General features: G+C 41.0%; 1 long non-coding RNA gene across 1 annotated transcript; it reads right to left on the bottom strand.

Moving 5' to 3' along the window:
• Nucleotides 1-12,850: 12,850 nt before the first annotated feature.
• On the bottom strand, nt 12,851-16,173 carry LOC138759851 (uncharacterized). The gene is made up of 3 exons (XR_011355148.1): nt 16,083-16,173; nt 13,370-13,523; nt 12,851-13,119 (listed from the first exon to the last, which is right to left on the bottom strand). It is a non-coding gene; the product is annotated as an uncharacterized lncRNA (long non-coding RNA).
• Between the last annotated feature and the right edge of the window lie 4,132 nt (nt 16,174-20,305).

The raw sequence follows: 20,305 nt of genomic DNA, 5'->3' as shown, positions 1-20,305 counted from the left end.
CTCCCAGACATGCGAGTGATGGAGACATGCAGGATACTGTAGATGCTGGATTCTGAATCTAAACAAGAACTACTGAAAGAACTCAGAGGGTCGAGCAAAATCGCGGGAGAAAAAGAATGGTCAATGTTGCAAGGTGGAACCCTTCATTAAGAATAACCAGGGTGCTTATTATTTATGACCTTCAGATCACAGCCAGTTCAGACCTCTTCAGCTGGAGCCAGAAGGCTGTGCTGATGACTCCATACACTGCTGATGGTCTTTTCAGTCAATATCTATTATCTTGCTTCTGTTCCACCACCCCACCACCACCACCTCCGGGATCCATCCTATATGAATCAGCATCATTATCACAGGAGCAGAATCAAAACTATCTTAGACAATGAACAAATAGGCTGATGAAATGAGAGGCAAGTGATGATAGTTTAACCACAGAAGGTTCAGTCCTAGGCCAAAAATATAAAATCCAAACATTCAGCAAGGGAAAATCCTCAAATAACAGGTAGAAAATTAATTGAGTCAAAGGTTGAAAAGCAATGATTTATTTGTTGCTGGATTGTTTCAGAAGTTGTTTAGTGATTGTTTTGTTCAGAATACTGTTTGCTGGATTTTTCATTTTATTTCCTTGCCACACAAAGAGCAAATGTGTTGAAATGTGAACCTAGCCTAAAGTTTGGATCTTCACCCTTTGCCAGGTTTCTCCGTCTCAGCCAAACATAAAAACCTTGCTTTAACAGTGTCCCTTGGGAGTAGAGTAGTGAGTGACAAGCACAGGCTGGCCAAAAGATATTTCAAAGTGGATTCCGTAGAGATCTAAGAGAAATGACCACCGCAGTCAACTAAGTCCTAGGAGAGTATTGGAAATTCACAATTTGTGTTTGAGTGGGAAGCCAATAGAGGCTGGTAGACCTCCTGGACTCTGAGGAAACAATTTCATACTACCCTGACTGACCTTCTCTTCTAGAGTGATCATCACTGTGTTCAGCCCACATGAGCCAGGGCTCCAAGCTTATGATCTTGGCCCTTAGCTGCTGCAAACATCTTCCAGAGCTGGATCATAGAATGATAGAAAATAGGTGCAAGAGAAGACCACTCAGCCCTTTGAGCCCACACTACCAGTCATTATGATCATGGCCAGTCATACGGTCTCAGGATCATATTCCTGGAGTTTCTTCATACACCTTGATCCTTTTAGCCATAAGGGACACATCCAATTCCTTTCCGAATACATCTAACAAACTTGCCTCAACAAATTTTAGTGGTAGGGAGTTCCACATGTTCACAACTCTCTGAGTGAAAATGTTTCTCCTCATCTCAGTCCTAAATGGCTTATCCCTGTGACCCCTTGTTCTACACCTCACCAACATCGGGAATTTTCTTCATTCATCTAACCTCTCTTATCCTGTCAGAATTTTATAGTTCAAGGACGTCCATTTTCATTCTTCCTAGCTCCAGTGACTATAACCCTAGTTTATCCAATCTTTCTTCATACATCAGTCCGGCCATTCCAGGAATCAGTCTGCCAAACCTTCACTGCACTCCCTCAATACCAAGTATGTTCTTCCTCAGACCAGGAACCAAAACTATACACAATATTTAAGGAGTGGCCTCACCAATTCACTAATCAACTGCAGAAAGACTCTCCTGCATTGATATTCAAAACCTCTCATCATAAAAGTCAACATGCCATTTGCTTTTTTCACCACCTGCGGTGCCTGAATTCCCACCTTCCTGACACCCAAGTCTCATTGCATATCCCCTTATACTATTTTGTCACTTATTCTGAGAGTAATTCACCTTCATGTTTTTACCATCAAAGTGGATAACCTCAAATTTATGAACGTTATATTGCATCTGCCATAGATGTGCCCACTTCCAAGTTTCCTGGCAGCCTCTTGGAGTCTTCTTCACAGCTCACACTGACACCCAGCTCAGTGTCATCTGCAAACTTGGATATATGACATACAATTCCTTCCCATCGATCATTCATATATAGAGCAAAATAGCTGAAGTCTCAGCACTGAACCTTACCACTCTCAGCTTCCTGCCTCTTATGCTGCTCGTGTGAATTATTTTCTTCCAACCAGATAGTTTCTTGCAGATTATTTAGTTATTGGTAATTATTCAGGTGTTTTTAATTTCACCTAAAGAGGCTTTTATTCCTGCCATGGAAAAAAGAAAGACGGGTGGAAGCTAATTACAGATAGACCCCTACTTACAATGGGGTTCAGCTCCATGACTCGCATGGTAAGGAAAAATTATCATAGGTCGAGATCTACCTGTGCAGGTAGTATTCTGAGCCACCTCTGCTGGGAGGCTGACATTCCGCTCCTACTAGGTAACTAGGGGCAGTGGCATCACTTCATAACTTACATTGTCATTTGGAACACAAGTGCAGATTGCCATCATGCTGTCTCCCTCTTCAATCTTCCCCTCCCCAGTGATGGCAATCTGCACATGCGTTCCAAATCACCCTTTTTATAAAAAATGGCATTGGGTCCAACAAAGCACAATTGGGAAGTGATCTGCATGCACTGATTGGATAGAAGCATTCCCTTCAGAGAAGGAAAAGCATTCACATTGATACAGGTAGATCCCAACTTATCTTTATTCAAAACAGATTCCGATCATTATAACTTTGAAATATCATATGTCAGAACATCATAAGTTGGGGTCTATCTGTACATCAAGTTTTTAGCAAACATTTTTAAAGCATTTTTTTTAAAAGGTCTGATTGGTACCTTCCCTTTCAACAAAGGAAGAACAATACAACAGAGGGGCGGTCAATCATCTCATTCCCTCAAGTGGGGCCCAATTAAATTACTTCAAGATACATGGCCAGCCAACTGAGCTGGCTTCCAGTTGTAAAAGAAAATGACTCCACTGGAATCTCATTGCAGTTGGAGAAATCTGGAACATGGAAATACATTTTTTTTTTCACTAGAAATCTTTTCCTTTCCTGTGAGCAATATTGAATAAATAAGGGCTACAAAGGATAGTTCAAAGGAATTTTGTTTGCGCTATTTGAGGATGGGCTAATGGAATAATATGTCTCATCCAGGGTGAGAACCTCATCCAGCTCTAGCCTTAGGGGCTGTTGAGGGAGCTGGAGCAGGGCGGAATCTTGGACTGAGCGGTTGGCACTGAAAAGAGATTGGATACCCACACTCCTGTTCGGCTCTGAATCATGGGTCCTCTACCGGCATCACCTACGGCTCCTAGAACGCTTCCACCAGCGTTGTCTCCGCTCCATCCTCAACATCCATTGGAGCGCTTTCATCCCTAATGTCGAAGTACTCGAGATGGCAGAGGTCGACAGCATCGAGTCCACGCTGCTGAAGATCCAGCTGCGCTGGATGGGTCACGTCTCCAGAATGGAGGACCATCGCCTTCCCGAGATCATGTTATATGGCGAGCTCTCCACTGGCCACCGTGACAGAGGTGCACCAAAGAAAAGGTACAAGGACTGCCTAAAGAAATCTCTTGGTGCCTGCCACATTGACCACCGCCAGTGGGCTGATATCACCTCAAACCGTGCATCTTGGCGCCTCACAGTTTGGCGGGCAGCAACCTCCTTTGAAGAAGACTGCAGAGCCCACCTCACTGACAAAAGGCAAAGGAGGAAAAACCCAACACCCAACCCCAACCAACCAATTTTCCCCTGCAGCCGCTGCAACCGTGTCTGCCTGTCCCGCATCGGACTTGTCAGCCACAAACGAGCCTGCAGCTGACGTGGACTTTTACCCCCTCCATAAATCTTCGTCCGCGAAGCCAAGCCAAAGAATGGAATAAGTAAGGGGTAACCACTGATAGATGTGGTTACATAGATTTTCAGATTTACAAATATGTTTCACACTGGAAATTGGCCAACAAGATTAGAGTTCAAGTAAGTAAGGGTAATATTCTGGAATGGATTCACAATTGATTCGCGGATAGAAAGCAAAGATAAAAAATAAGCAGGTTGTGACAAATGGGGTACCCTAATGATTGAAGATAAAACAGGCCTATCAATCTACTGTGTCTGCACCAAAGTTATGCTCTTTTAAACAAAAGCCACCAGCCTGTCCAAGATCCATATCCAATCTCTGCCTGTTCGTATGTCTGCGTCAATACCTCTTAAAACATTGCTATCTTATCTGCTTTTACCACCTTCTTGCTCCAGCCATATACTACTCTCTGTGTAAAAAGAAAATTGCCTTGCAAATATATTTTAAACATTTTTCCCATTTCTCCTATAACCTATACACACTTGTTTTTGACATCTCCATTCTGGGGAAAAAATATTTTATCTACATTATCTCTACCTCTCATAACATTATACAGGTGATTGTGCCCCACCTATTCACACTCACTCTATAACTCGGTTACTAGCACCAAATATCCTTTCTCCAGGTCTGTTGCTAATAAAAATTCTAAGTCAGCTCGCAAGTAGGAAGGGGAATGTAAAGAACTTTCAAGAGGACATGGACAAGGTAAGGAAGTATATGGAAGAATATGAAATCATCTGTTTTGGTGCACAAAAGTAAATGACGATAGATTGGGAATTGTTGCTGTTCAAAGGGACACAAATGTTCTTGTACACAAGCCATGGATAGCCAACACACAGGTAGATACCCAAGTATGTTGCGGCAGAATGATATGCCAGTTTGAATACAGGAATAAAGTCTCATAGTCATTGTATTAGTAAAACTGCAGGCAGAGTATTGCATACAACTTAAAAAAGGATATATTTGTCATACAGGAAGTGCAACAAAAATTTTCCAAACTAGCTCTAGAGATTATGAGTTTGAATGTACAGACATTGGCTATTTCACGGCTATATTCTCTAGTCTAGAAAAATGAGAAAAAAACCTCACTGAAGTTTGCAAAATTCTTCCACGAATTAATATTACATGAGAGAGGAAGAGATAACAGCATCTAAGAGTTAGCCATTTGGGGCTGGGATGAATTTGAATTTTTTCAGTCAGATGGTGGTGAACCTTTGGAATGTTCTACCATGAAGGGCTGTGGAGATGTAGTCATAGACTTCATTCAAAACGGAGATTGATACCTTTCAGGATATTAACAAAACCGCGGTTACTACTTACTAACCTTGAGCAGGTCCCTTCACAAAATTATTCCATCTCTCTCAATTTCTTTTACAGCTTTTTCCTCAGACTGTTTCTGACATTCACAAGGCTTAATTCCAAAATGTGTAAATTAAAAGGAAAATGCCTCTCTCCCTAACATTTGTTTCTCTCTGAAATGACTGACAAGCTACAAGGTTAAGCCACAGGTTCTGGTAACCTACTTTTCCAGTGCAATTGATGGGAACTACAGGGTTTTTGCACGGTGTCTGTTGAATTCTACAAGATGTTCAACATCAAAGTGCATTCCGGATTCTACAAGCTGTCAGCTGCTGTGAGGTAGGTTAAGATATCCACCAGCTTCTGTGTATTACTCGACGCATAAATTTGTGCACGGTTGTAAAGCTTACTGATTGTTTCATGGAGGACAACTGCCTTTATTTTGCTGAAATATTAAGCCAGTTTCTCTTCCATTATGTTTTTCCAAGACTGGTTTAAAGCTGACTCCTCGACCAAGTTGGTGACCAGAGATGACCTCACTGGTAGGAACAATTAAAATGATTCTGCTGGTGATTCACTCTTTATGTGAGTACTTTGATACCAAAGTTCACAGAAGGTCCACTTGAAAAGAATAAATCAAATAAAGGAGCTTTAGCTAATACAGTGGAGGACATTTTCATTATAATTATCTTGTCTGATTGTTTATCCTTTCTCATTATCTTCTACCACAACCATTGTCAGTTATGCTGCAGACAACTCACTGTTCTGCACATGACATCATCCATTGAAACAATTCAATTCAAGACACACACTGGGAAAAGAAAGATATCTGACATAAACAATGATGCTGTATAATATATACCAGATACTTAATTCCCTTCTAATTCTGCTTAGCCCAGCAAAATAATTATTTTATTTTACCCTTCTAACAATCATTATTCTGCAGGAATAACACCACAAAACATCTAAACTTGATGGTTTTAAATCAATGATGATTCAGCATTGGTTTCATTATTACTGAACTGTGATTCATCTGTAAGTTCATCTCACAGTTCACAGAATGTCAATGCATCAATCTTATAGGTAGCGCTTTTCTGCACTACTTACAAGGCAACTTGAACCTTCCAGATTGATTTAGTTTCATATCTTTCTATCCACAAAAAAAAACAGTTGTTACTGAACCCACCTAGTAAAAACATAGAAATGCTGAAGGAACTCAGCAAGCCTCGCATCACCCATAGGAGTTAAAGACGTTTTAGGCCTGAACCCTTCTTCAAGCCAGGGCTACTTGGAAGAAGGGCTCAAGCCCAAATTATCCGTTATATATCTTAACCTCCCATGGTCACTGTGAGACCTGCTGAGATCCTCCAGAATTTCTGTGTTTTTATACAATCACAGCACCTGCAGACTTTCATGTTTCACTCCACCCAGGGGCAGACCTGACCACATTGACAGTTCCTTTCCCGCTGTTATCAGACTATTGAATAGATCTCTCATTTGGAAAATACTGCTGTCTTTGCACAGTTTTAACTGAATTTTTTCTCTTTAACAGTACACTCTGTATTTTTGTTTGACTTGGTTAAAACCAAACTTTTCTTTGCATCTCGGTGCATGTGAGAATAAACAACTCAATTTTCTCCAAGGTAGTTTGGGTGAGTGGGTGGGAGGGGAGCAGTGATGTAGAAGTATATCAATTTATGAAATATTTGTCTAATATTTATATTCTAGACCAGGGATCGGCAAAGGGGTCTATATTGATGCCTGGGGGTTGATGGGACTATAGCCCAGGCTGTAGAGAAATGTATTATTGGTAATATTTATTTATTTACTTCACATGCTTGGGGGCTGATGAGAGATCAAGGATCCCATGAAGAGGTTGATGGTTTAAAAAGTTTTCCGACCCCTGGTCTACACTTTAACCTGTCTTTAAATTATTTTTCTTTTAGTTTGGTGACATTGGTATTGCTCAGTAATAAATAAAATGTCATATTTAAACCAAAAATGATCTTCCAAACAAAAATAACAAGAACAATATTACTCACAAGCATTGACAGATTTAATACTGGGTCAAACATTTTCAAAATGTCCGTCCACGAGGTGTAGGGTTAAAGTTCCAGCATTCTGAATTTGAATGTCGAGATCTAATAGATCAAATCATGTACAGGCGACTCATTTTTGTTCACGTTTCTGTATTTTGCTGACTAATAATCTGAATTTATTTCTAACAGTGTATTGTTACCATTAGCTGCTTTAGATAATTAAGGGACAGTTGCTAAAATGCAGCATCATGTATGCAACTGCAAAAGAAATTAACTAAGACCATAATGAATTAGTAGTAGCTTGCTGTTTTTTCTCTTTCTTTGGCTTGGCTTCGCGGACGAAAATTTATGGAGGGGGTAAAAAGTCCACGTCAGCTGCAGGCTCGTTTGTGGCTGACAAGTCCGATGTGGGACAGGCAGACACGATTGCAGCGGTTGCAGGGGAAAATTGGTGGGTTGGGGTTGGGTGTTGGGTTTTTCCTCCTTTGCCTTTTGTCAGTGAGGTAGGCTCTGCGGTCTTCTTCAAAGGAGGTTGCTGCCCGCCAAACTGTGAGGCGCCAAGATGCACGGTTTGAGGCGATATCAGCCCACTGGCGGTGGTCAATGTGGCAGGCACCAAGAGATTTCTTTAGGCAGTCCTTGTACCTTTTCTTTGGTGCACCTCTGTCATGGTGGCCAGTGGAGAGCTCGCCATATAACACGATCTTGGGAAGGCGATGGTCCTCCATTCTGGAGACGTGACCCATCCAGCGCAGCTGGATCTTCAGCAGCGTGGACTCGATGCTGTCGACCTCTGCCATCTCGAGTACTTCGACGTTAGGGATGTAAGCGCTCCAATGGATGTTGAGGATGGAGCGGAGACAACGCTGGTGGAAGCGTTCTAGGAGCCGTAGGTGGTGCCGGTAGAGGACCCATGATTCGGAGCCGAACAGGAGTGTGGGTATGACAACGGCTCTGTATACGCTTATCTTTGTGAGGTTTTTCAGTTGGTTGTTTTTCCAGACTCTTTTGTGTAGTCTTCCAAAGGCGCTATTTGCCTTGGCGAGTCTGTTGTCTATCTCATTCTCGATCTTTGCATCTGATGAAATGGTGCAGCCGAGATAGGTAAACTGGTTGACCGTTTTGAGTTTTGTGTGCCCGATGGAGATGTGGGGGGGCTGGTAATCATGGTGGGGAGCTGGCTGATGGAGGACCTCAGTTTTCTTCAGGCTGACTTCCAGGCCAAACATTTTGGCAGTTTCCGCAAAGCAGGACGTCAAGCGCTGTAGAGCTGGCTCTGAATGGGCAACTAAAGCGGCATCGTCTGCAAAGAGTAGTTCACGCACAAGTTTCTCTTGTGTCTTGGTGTGAGCTTGCAGGCGCCTCAGATTGAAGAGACTGCCATCCGTGCGGTACCGGATGTAAACAGCGTCTTCATTGTTGGGGTCTTTCATGGCTTGGTTCAGCATCATGCTGAAGAAGATTGAAAAGAGGGTTGGTGCCAGAACACAGCCTTGCTTCACGCCATTGTTAATGGAGAAGGGTTCAGAGAGCTCATTGCTGTATCTGACCCGACCTTGTTGGTTTTCGTGCAGTTGGATAATCATGTTGAGGAACTTTGGGGGACATCCGATGCGCTCTAGTATTTGCCAAAGCCCTTTCCTGCTCACGGTGTCGAAGGCTTTGGTGAGGTCACCAAAGGTGATGTAGAGTCCTTTGTTTTGTTCTCTGCATTTTTCTTGGAGCTGTCTGAGGGCAAAGACCATGTCAGTAGTTCCTCTGTTTGCGCGAAAGCCGCACTGTGATTCTGGGAGAATATTCTCGGCGACACTAGGTATTATTCTATTTAGTAGAATCCTAGCGAAGATTTTGCCTGCAATGGAGAGCAACGTGATTCCCCTGTAGTTTGAGCAGTCTGATTTCTCGCCTTTGTTTTTGTACAGGGTGATGATGGTGGCATCACGAAGATCCTGAGGCAGTTTACCTTGGTCCCAACAAAGCTTGAAAAACTCATGCAGTTTGGCATGCAGAGTTTTGCCGCCAGCCTTCCAGACTTCTGGGGGGATTCCATCCATACCTGCTGCTTTGCCACTTTTTTCAGTTGTTCGATTGCTTGCTGTTAATGAAAAGGGAAATCTACCCCAGGAAGGTGAGATCTTTTAGTTTTTGACCTTGGGTAAAATGACGTGGCTATGAAGAGATCCTCTCACCCCATAACATTTCATGAATCAGTCATAATGTTTATCGCTAATTGCCACATCATGGTGCTTGCTTTGAGCACAGCGTACTGGCATGGTTCACTATGTGCATCACTGGGAATTACAATTCCTAATGCATGCAACTTGAATAAAAAGAATTCAACTTATTGTGGAACGGCCACGAGATGAATTGAATCAATGAGAGTTGAGTAAGCATGCCTTGTATTCAAAACTGCTCTCCCCTCATTATGTATTCAAGGAACTGTTGTGATGGGTCAACTGTGACTAAGCATTCTTCTGCACAAAACCCATTTTAAGATATTTGATTTAGTGATTAAGACTGAGAAGAGCACTGTTTGTATATTTACTGATCAAACCTTCACTCTTTGCTTTTATTATTGCCACTCAGTCAAGCCACAACAGAAACATAGCAATGGTTTGCACGGTCACTTCAGTACCCAGCATTTATCGCTTCCATTGGTGCTTGTTGTTTTTAACCCCAATGATGGTAAGAAAAGTATACCGATATTTGGATTAACCATTTCATTCGATCATATTTACTTGACAGATTTCTGATGGGCACAAGCAATCTCTGGGTGAGGACTGCAGAATTCGGATATAATTTCTGTGTTTACTATGAACTTTATGAGGGAGAAAGGGAAATTGCTGTCTTATTTCTGGTAAACAGACTCTATTAAAGGGGCCATAGCCCGGGCTTGAATCTGTCATTGGCTGAAAGGAGTTTGTACTTTCTCCCCATGTCTGCAAGGATTTCCTCTTGGTGCTCTTGCTTCCCATGTTCCTAAGATATACAGATTAATAGTATAATTGGTTACAAGGGTAGCATAGATTTGTGTACCGGAATTCCCTGCTACCATGCTCTAGTTTAAATTACACTGATCAAGACTAGTCTGCATGACATTTTTTTCCACAAGAATAGTTGACCAAGTCCTCAAGACATCCACAAATATGAAATAGCAGCAAACAATAAATCATCATTGTTATAACCATATAACCATATAACCACTTACAGCACAGAACAGGCCAGTTCGGCCCTACTAGTCCATGCCGTAACAAATCCCCACCCTCCTAGTCCCACTGACCAGCACCTGGTCCATACCCCTCTAGTCCCCTCCTATCCATGTAACGATCCAATCTTTCCTTAAATGTAACCAATGATCCCGCCTCGACCACGTCTGCCGGAAGCTCATTCCACATCCCCACCACCCTCTGCGTAAAGAAATTTCCCCTCATGTTCCCCTTATAATTTTCCCCCTTCAATCTTAAACCATGTCCTCTAATTTGAATCTCCCCCTTTCTTAATTGAAAAAGCCTATCCACATTTACTCTGTCTGTCCCTTTTAAAATCTTAAATACCTCTATCAAGTCCCCTCTCAATCTTCTACGCTGCAGAGAAAAAAGCCCCAGTCTGCACAACCTTTCCCTGTAACTCAGACCCTGAAATCCTGTCAACATTCTCGTGTTGATTGCAGATATCATCTTCTTTGTTCTTCATTTGCTTCTGCTGTGAGAACAATTCTGGAATCGTGTTCTCCTAATGTCCCAAAGAAGACAAAACCTTCTTCCTGCCCTGCTGCATGCCTTGTCAACTTTTTGATGCCAGGAACATTGTGCTTCTACCAAACTAGAAACCACTTTGCTAATATTGTTATCAATACTGCAATAAAAAAGATTCACACCTAAACCAAATGTACATAATTCTGAATCCTTGGGATTAGTCTGAAATACTAATTCCTAATTCATACATCAAACATCTTGCAGTTTGTATTTTTAGAAAAACCAGACTTTCAGATATATTGTCAGAGTTTTTACATCGCATCACATACCACACTGAGATTCTTTTTCCCATTGGCGAGTCAGAATTACCCCCATTGGTAGTGTGAAAAAAACTGAACACAGCGTATACATGTAAACAAATAAAGAAACTCAAACAGAAAATTAATATAAACAAACCAACTGTGCAATACAGAGAAAAAAACTGAATAAAGTGCACAAGTAAGAGCCCTTAAATGTGTTCCTGATTGAGTTTGTTGTTGAGGAGTCTAATGGTGGAGGGGTAGCAGCTGTTCCTGAACCTGGTGGTGCGAGTCTTGTGGCACCTAGACCTTTTTCCTGATGGCAACAACATGAATAGAGCATGTGCTGGGTGGTGTGGATCCTTGATGATTGCTGCTGCTCTCTAACAGCAGTGTTCCCTGCAGATGTTCTCGATAGTGGGAGATTTTCCCTGTGATGTCCTGGGCTGTGACCATTAAATCTAATAGCAGAATCATTTTGGCAACCCTGACTTTGCCTTATCAGAGATGTTCCCCTTGTCGTATCCATCCATCTCTCATCTTCTCAACAACTTAAAGTTAACTTGTTTTCTCGTTTTTCCATTTCTGATAAAGTTTCATTGAGACAAAATACTGTTTCTCTTTCCACCCATTCTGCCTGACATGCACTTTCTATTTTATTTCAGACTTTGAAATGTTATCTCATAGCTTCTAAACCTGTTTTTAAGAGCTATTAATCACTCAAAAATTGCATGTTTACTGCAAGAGATTAAGAAGGGGTGATTTTAGTGGGCCTTTTGGCAATTGGTCCACAAAAATGTGCCATTCCTTCAAGCTGGTATTCTGTGTTATATAAACTATATTTTGGAGACTAGTATCCACAATATCACTAAACTTGATCATTCTATCCTAATGCCAGAACTGTAGAATACAAAAGAATAAGCCACAACTCTTTTAGTTGAATGAGTCAGATTCAATAAAGGTAAATATTAGAAACATGTTCAAATGAACCAAATCGCACAGCCATTAATTTAAAATCAACATGCATACACTGTGATAAGGAATTTGATCAAATACCCCTCCAATAGCTGCCAATCCCAGAATCAAAATTAAGCAACCGTTACCAGAAATAGTTGCTGGTTAATTGAATAACGTGAATTTCGACTGTTGTCACATCAGCCCCACAAATTATGCTGAGAACTCCTTCACCGTATCCCTCGAGTCTGCCGAAAATAAGGGTTATTTTCCTGCAAACCCCTTTTGGAACCCTAGAGAAAAACTTTTTTTTTTTACTGGGGTTTAACTTTGGCCAAATTCACAATAAAAATCAGAGCTACAACAAACCCAGGGTACAACTCAAATTTGGAGTGCTACATCAAAGGTACTTTTGGATGGACATTGTTACTGAACAGACACACCTCAATGGTAAAACTGTGAGACTTGAACTCTATAGTTAATGAAGATATGGTTAGCTTTTTTTTCTCTCCTTTCTTTTTCTTTTCAATATTATCTTTTAGCTATAGTATGGAGAATGTGTTCATTGTTAATTCAATCCAATCTTAGATTTAATGTTTTGGATAAGATTAAGTTAAAAAAAGAATTACGGATATGTTTTCAATTTACAATTTATGTACATTATGTATATGATACAGTTTATATCATTTACTAGATTATTGTGTACACAGGGTTTTTATTAAATTCAATAAAATATTTAAAAAATACAAAAAGGATGATAATTATTAAACAATTGATGTAAAGATTGACACATCAGGTGATTAATGGGCACAAGATAAAGAACTAAGGAATCATGGAAAGAAACCATCTGAAACAATCCAAACTGAGTCAGCAAAAATGCCACGGCATATAGAATGTTGGCATAGGCTTGAAGGGCCATGTAACCTACTTTTACTCTGAATCGAAATGATCTTTTACAGGACTCTTTCAAATAGGCATCAAATATTACTTTAATACTAACATCCAAGTGTTTTCTTTGTATGATAAACCAACATCTTCTTAGCAAATCGAAGTCACTAACCAGAAGTTCCTGTCAAGATAAATTAAAATACTTTGAGTACTAATATTTTTGGAAGGCACGACAGCAACCTCGTCTAGTTTATGCATTTCTTCATTATTATAATCACCGAACAACTTCATTATGGATCTGTTTTCTCTGATATTACTTCAGACTCTTGTCTTTCATTGTACAGTACAAGTTATGACAATATTTTGTCTTTGCTGTGCTTTTTTTTTAATTTCCCTCATTCCCTTTTTATGATACTTTTCAAAATTATCACCTGCTTATAGTTTATTTTGCTACTCATGAAGGTTTTCGAACAGGATTAATTTGCCACTGTTTTCCAGAGATCTTGTCTGCTCTTCCAGAACGTTCTGCTCTTCCTTCGATTATCATCAAATATCAAGAATTGCTTTTTCCTCTCTATAGTAGAGCTGATGAAGGCAATAATACAAAAATAGATTTTAAATTTCCAAGGTCCACTGCATCTTAACTTTTGTCTATAATCTTATGCCATTATGATGTTCTTGGTCCTCACCCGGGAAGAGACATATAAGGCAATTGAACAACTGAAAAGTGGAAAGCAGCAGGTATGGATGGAATCCCCCCAAAGATCTGGAAGGCTGGCGGCAAAACTCTGCATACCAAACTGCATGAGTTTTTCAAGCTCTGCTGGGACCAAGGAAAGCTGCCTCAGGACCTTCGTGATGCCATCATTATCACCCTGTACAAAAATGAGGGCGAGAAATCAGACTGCTCAAACTACCGGGGAATCACGCTGCTCTCCATTGCAAGCAAAATCTTCACTAGGATTCTCCTAAATAGAATAATACCTAGTGTCGCCGAAAATGTTCTCGTAGAATCACAGTGCGGCTTTCACGCAAACAGAGGAACTACTGACATGGTCTTTACCCTCAGACAGCTCCAAGAAAAGTGAAGAGAACAAAACAAAGGACTCTACATCACCTTTGTTGACCTCACCAAAGCCTTCGACACCGTGAGCAGGAAAGGGCTTTGGCAAATAATAGAGCGCCTCGGATGCCCCCCCAAGTTCCTCAACATGGTTATCCAACTGCACGAAAACCAACAAGGTCGGGTCAGATTCTGAACCCTTCTCCATTAACAATGGCGTGAAGCAAGGCTGCGTTCTTGCACCAACCCTCTTTTCAATCTTCTTCAGCATGATGCTGAACCAAGCCATGAAAGACCTCAACAATGAAGACACTGTTTACATCCGGTACCGCACGGATGGCAGTCTCTTCAATCTGAGGTGCCTGCAAGCTCACACCAAGACACAAGAGCAAATTGTCCGTGAACTACTCTTTGCAGACGATGCCGCTTTAGTTGCCCATTCAGAGCCAGCTCTTCAGCGCTTGACGTCCTGTTTTGCGGAAACTGCCAAAATGTTTGGCCTGGAAGTCAGCCTGAAGAAAACTGAGGTCCTCCATCAGCCAGCTCCCCACCATGACTACCAGCCCCCCCACATCTCCATCAGGCACACAAAACTCAAAACGGTCAACCAGTTTACCTATCTTGGCTGCACCATTTCATCGGAAGCAAGGATCGACAACGAGATAGACAACAGACTCGCCAAGGCAAATAGCGCCTTTGGAAGACTACACAAAAGAGTCTGGAAAAACAACCAACTGAAAAACCTCACAAAGATTAGCGTACAGAGTCATACCCACACTCCTGTTCGGCTTCGAATCATGGGTACTTTACCAGCATCACCTACAGCTCCTAGAACTCTTCCACCAGCGTTGTCTCCGCTCCATCCTCAACATTCATTGAAGCGACTTCATCTCCAACATCGAAGTACTCGAGATGGCAGAGGCTATCAGCATCGAATCCACACTGCTGAAGATCAAACTGCGCTGGGTAGGTCACGTCTCCAGAATGGAGGACCATCGCCTTCCCAAGATCGTGTTATATGACGAGCTCTCCACTGGCCTCCGTGACAGAGGTGCACCAAAGAAGAGGTACAAGGACTGCCTAAAGAAAGCTCTTGGTGCCTGGCACATTGACCACCTCCAGTGGGCTGATATCGCCTCAAACTGTGCATCTTGGCGCCTCACAGTTCGGCGGGCAGCAACCTCCTTTGAAGAAAACCGCAGAGCCCACCTCACTGACAAAAAACAAAGGAGGAAAATCCCAACACCCAACCTCATCCAACCAATTTTCCCCTGCAACCGCTGCAACCGTGTCTGCCTGTCCCACATCAGACTTGTCAGCCACAAATGAGCCTGCAGCTGATGTGGACTTTACCCCTCCATAAATCTTCGTCCGCGAAGCCAAGCCAAAGAAAGAAATAAGAAAGAAATGAATATAAGTATATTGCTCACTAATTATACCCACACATGAAGTCCAATTGAAATTAACAAAGATTAAAAAAATGATTAACAATAAGAAACTGATATTCTGACAAATATTCGCTCTGAGCAAACAATAGCAAATCTGTTTCAAATATCTCTGGCTTCAAGTAAGTAAATACCGTAGATTATTCCAATGTTGTTAAGTGTTAAAAACAGGATGATAGTTATTCAGTTCATTCATAAAAACAACATCCATTCAATTTCCTCTGGTCCTGCATGTGAAATATCAATATTTAAATTACTGTACTAACCTTTTTCACAAATTTGCCAAAAATATCATCAACCTAAACCATTAATTCTGCTGCAGTCTCCAGATTTCCCTAAATCATTTTAGATGTTTCTCATTCTTTTTCAGATTTATAGCATTCACAGCAATTTAATTCAATTATAATGTTTTGACTGCTTAAGTATTAATTGCAATTAATATATGTGAATATCCCTCAGTGTATTTAATTGTTATTATTGAAATTTCTTCAAATGCTTTATCATTAAAACCTAAAGGATTATATTCTACTTGTATACAACAATTACCAATAACTGCAGGCAGCTGCAATGTAAATTCAAGTGTTTTTAATCTCAAATACATATCTTTAATGAGATTATTAGATTTATTTCAAGTACCTTTTGACATTGGTTTATATTTAATATGTACAGAGGCTGGTGAATTCCCTGCCTTCTCTGCAGACCCCAGCAGCAATGACATTATATAAACCTGGTATTTGCACATTATCATCTTAGTCATCTTAGAGTTCAGATAATATTGGTAGACTGCATGTGGCTTTGTGACATCACCATGGGCCCCTCTGATAAAATGCATAATGTTTCGAATTTTAGTTTATGACACAATTTTCAACATCAGAAGTAGTACAAGATTGTGAACACACCTTGAGTATCTGATGCTATTTGTTTTAAAACTAAAAACACAATGCTGGAGAAACTCAGCAGGTCAAACATTGTACTGTGTATAGCAAAGCTGGTTCTGTATCTTTATCTTTGCTATAGAGAGTACAATGTTTGACCTGCTGAGTTTCTCCAGCATTGTGTTTTAACTCATAGTGTCTGCAGACATGTGTGTTTTACTGATATTTATGTCTTTATAATTTCTGTACAGAAGTGAAATTGTCTTTAAAGTCTATTGCATCCAAAGGATTAGCCTGCATAATTGAACAAGCAAAAAGTTGACTTGATTACAAGTGGGATGCAAGCAGACTACTCTCCAGCTCGTTGGCAAAAACCATACATGGAGCCCTGCGAAGAGTTTTAAGGAGGCCTTTTTTGAAGTATATTAGCAACTGAAGTTGCTTCAGGAAGTTCTTCAAAGAATACATTAGATACTGAAATCCTGAGATACTGAAAGGTGAGCTCTACATTTAATGTAATTACTACTGGCAACCGGCCACCATTACGTCAACCTTCTTAGGAGCTCTATTGGCTGTGATCTGGTATGGTTGCTGCAGAGAAATGAATCAGAGGTCAAATTCATAGGACCATAAAGGATCACTGAAGTCTTCCTGCCCACACCCCCCCCCCCACCCCATTGACGTGATCTAGCGGGATCATTATATGAAGAGGGCATTCAAAATAACTGAGGACCTCTTCCATCCTGCACACAGCATCTTTCAGCTGCTCCCATCAGGGAAGAGATACAGGAATATTAGAGCCAGCACCACCAGGCTAAGGAACAGCTTCTTCCCACAGGCAGTGACAATGCTGAAAGACCAAAGGAACTACTCACACTAACCATCTGAGACTCTCATTTGTACAAAACAATATTTATTATAGATAAAATACTAACTGCATATGTATTGTTTGTCTGTATGCCTAGTTATGTGTCTGCATGTTTTGCACAAAAGTCCTGAGAACACTGTTTCATTGGGTTCTACTTGTACAATCAGATGACAATAAACTTGACTTGATTATTTCAAAAAGCCTATTTATGGTCTTCCTTTCACATTTTGATATCCTTCCACACCAATACTTTACTTAGAAAGGCTGTTAAACAACTATCTCCTGGGCCTTTGCTAACTCAATAAAATCAAGTGAAATACAAAAGTCGGCAAGTGCTGTGATTGTAGTAAATACACACCAAAATGCTGGAGGAACTAAACCGGTCTTTTCAATGTTGATAAGAGTCAAAGATATATTGCTGACGTTTTGGGCCTGAGGCCTTCTTCAAGGAATAAACCAAAAGCAGAAAATCTCAGAGTGTCTCAGAATTCAGACAATGCCGACTGGGGGAGGAATAATTCAGATCTTTCCAAAGCCCATCCATTTCAATTCTCCATCTCTTCCCGACATGTCTGTCCATGGGCTCATGCACTGCCAAACTGAGACCATCCACAAATTGGACCTCATCTTCTGACTGAGCACCCTCCAACCGGATTTCATTATATCAACTTCTCTAGCTTTCATAAAACGCCACACACCCACCCCCCCTGCCCCCCACCCCCTTTCTTCCCCAGACACCTTTCCTTATCTCTAGCCTCTGTCTCCTTTCACACAAACATGATAAATTCTTACCTCTCCCCTTATCATATCCAATTAACACCTTTTGTTGTTCTGGATTTCGCCCACAGCTGCATTGTCTGAATTCTGAGATGTTCTGAGATTTCCTGCTTCTGACTTATTCCTTGAAGAAGGGCCCAGTCCCAAAATATCGGCAATATATTTTTGTCTCCTATCGACGCTGAAAAAACTAGCTGAGTTCCTCCAACATTTCAGTGTGTTTTTCCATAAAATCAAGAACCTATAAAAAGTACTAGAAATTACTTATTGTCAAGGTACTTTGATTTTTTTTTGCTGAAGATTTACTTTATTTCCACTCAGATTGTCTAATTTGTCCTGGACTTCATGTAGTCTGTCCATTGCCCAACCATGTCACACATTACTGCATACTGCTCTATAGTCAATTGTAGTTCTAAATTCTCATCCTTATGAACAACAATTATTATGGTAAGCAATTTTCAACCATTTCTGCAGATATATGCTCTTTATCTTTTACCTTTTTAAGGAAACAAAAGAGAAAAATGGTTAAGATTTTACAAAGGTTTGGGCATCTCCCATAAAGATTTCAGTGTGGGAAGTTTCTGCACAAACTGCAACTTGTCCCTTAGTCTCATCCAATCACCTGCTAGGTGCATCAAGGTATCACTTACATAGTCACTCTCAATCTTATTATTTATTTTTTTAGACATACACCACTGTAACAGGCCCTTTCAGCCCATAAGCCCTTGCTACTCAATTACACCTGTTTGACCTTCAAATCCCCGGTATGCTTTTGAATGGTGGGAGGAAACCGGAGTCCCTGGTGAAAACCCACACAGACGTCGTGGGATTCAAACCCCAGTTGCTGGTGCTGTTAGAGTGTTGCGCTGCTACGCTAATCTTGCCATCCATCTAGGCGATTTTTCTCTGTCAGACTGCTTGAAAACCTGTCCTATACCAAAAAATTAATTATACAGTAAAACCCTATTATCCGGAATTCAAAAAAGTGGCAAAAAAATTAAGAAAAATAAAGTATTTGTTTAAGAAATAAAAAGAAATAAGAATAAATAAAAAGTACATGAAAGTTTAATATTGTAAAAGTAGATGATCTCTGAATTAACACATAAACCTTTGGTGAAGATGGGGGAGCAAATATTTAGCCAGTGGAGTGTCTTGGTCATATTTTGCTCATAGCAGCTGTTTAAATAAAATTGTCCTTGAATAAAATGACGTTGTCCAGGATGAAGAGCTGGTTGATGACACTTGCCATTGGGGTGACTCTCTTAACATGTCTCCTTAAACCTGCTTAGTAAAAATCTTTACCTTTATTAGTACAGGTACTCCCTGACCTACGACCTACAGGACTTAGGTCCATCCGCACATATGTTCAAAAATCACATGCATGCATGTGCAATATAGTGCAATATAGTGCTCGGTGTTCAGTCACCATTCTGTAGGCATGCTTGAAAGATAGCAAGCAAGAGGAATAACCTATCCCTTGCTGATAGATTTGCAAAGAAGCCAAGGAAGACACTAACTTTGGAGTCTAGCTGAAGGGGTGGAGTAAGGGGCAGGGTTTCAAGTTTCTGGATCACTGGGACCTTTTTTGGGGAAGATGTGACCTGTACAGTAAGGACGGGTTACACTTAAATCCCAGGGGGACCAGAATCCTGGCAGGGATATTTGCTAGGGCTACTCAGGATCCTTTAAACTAGAATGGTTGGGGGGAGGGAGCAAAATTGTACAGAGCAGTAAGGAGAAGGTTAGAATGCAAACAAAGAAAGTTTGTAGTAAGTATTTGAATATGGATGGGCAGGTGATAGAGAAAGGAAATGCTCTGGAAGAAGATGAAGGGCAATTGGAAAAGGAAATAATGTTATTAAAGATGAGGGAAAACAGGGATTAAGAATTGGGAAATCTCTGAAATTCATATATTTTAATGGCAGGAGTATTGTAAAAAAGGTGGATGAGCTGAAGGTGTGGATTGATACTTGGAAGTATGATGTGGTAGCGATTAGTGAGACATGATTGCAGGAGGGATGTGATTGGCAGCTGAATATCCCTGGGTTTCGTTGCTTTAGGTGTGATAGAGTCGGAGGGGAAAGAGGAGGTGGTGTTGCATTGCTTGTCAGGGAGAATATTACAGCGGTGCTTAGGCAGGATAGATTAGAGGGCTCGTCCACGGAGGCTATTTGGGTGGAACTGAGGAGTGGGAAAGGAGAGGTTACACTTGTAGGGGTGTATTATAGACCACCCGGAGGGGACCGAGACCTAGAGGAGCAAATCTGTAAGGAGATAGTGGATATTTGTGATAAGCACAGGGTTGTAATTTGTAAGGCTCACCTTACAAAGCCGTCCTG

Source organism: Narcine bancroftii, chromosome 4, assembly GCF_036971445.1.
Source record: "Narcine bancroftii isolate sNarBan1 chromosome 4, sNarBan1.hap1, whole genome shotgun sequence".
Classification (NCBI taxonomy): domain Eukaryota; kingdom Metazoa; phylum Chordata; class Chondrichthyes; order Torpediniformes; family Narcinidae; genus Narcine; species Narcine bancroftii.
This window is presented reverse-complemented; position numbering and strand designations above follow the sequence as displayed.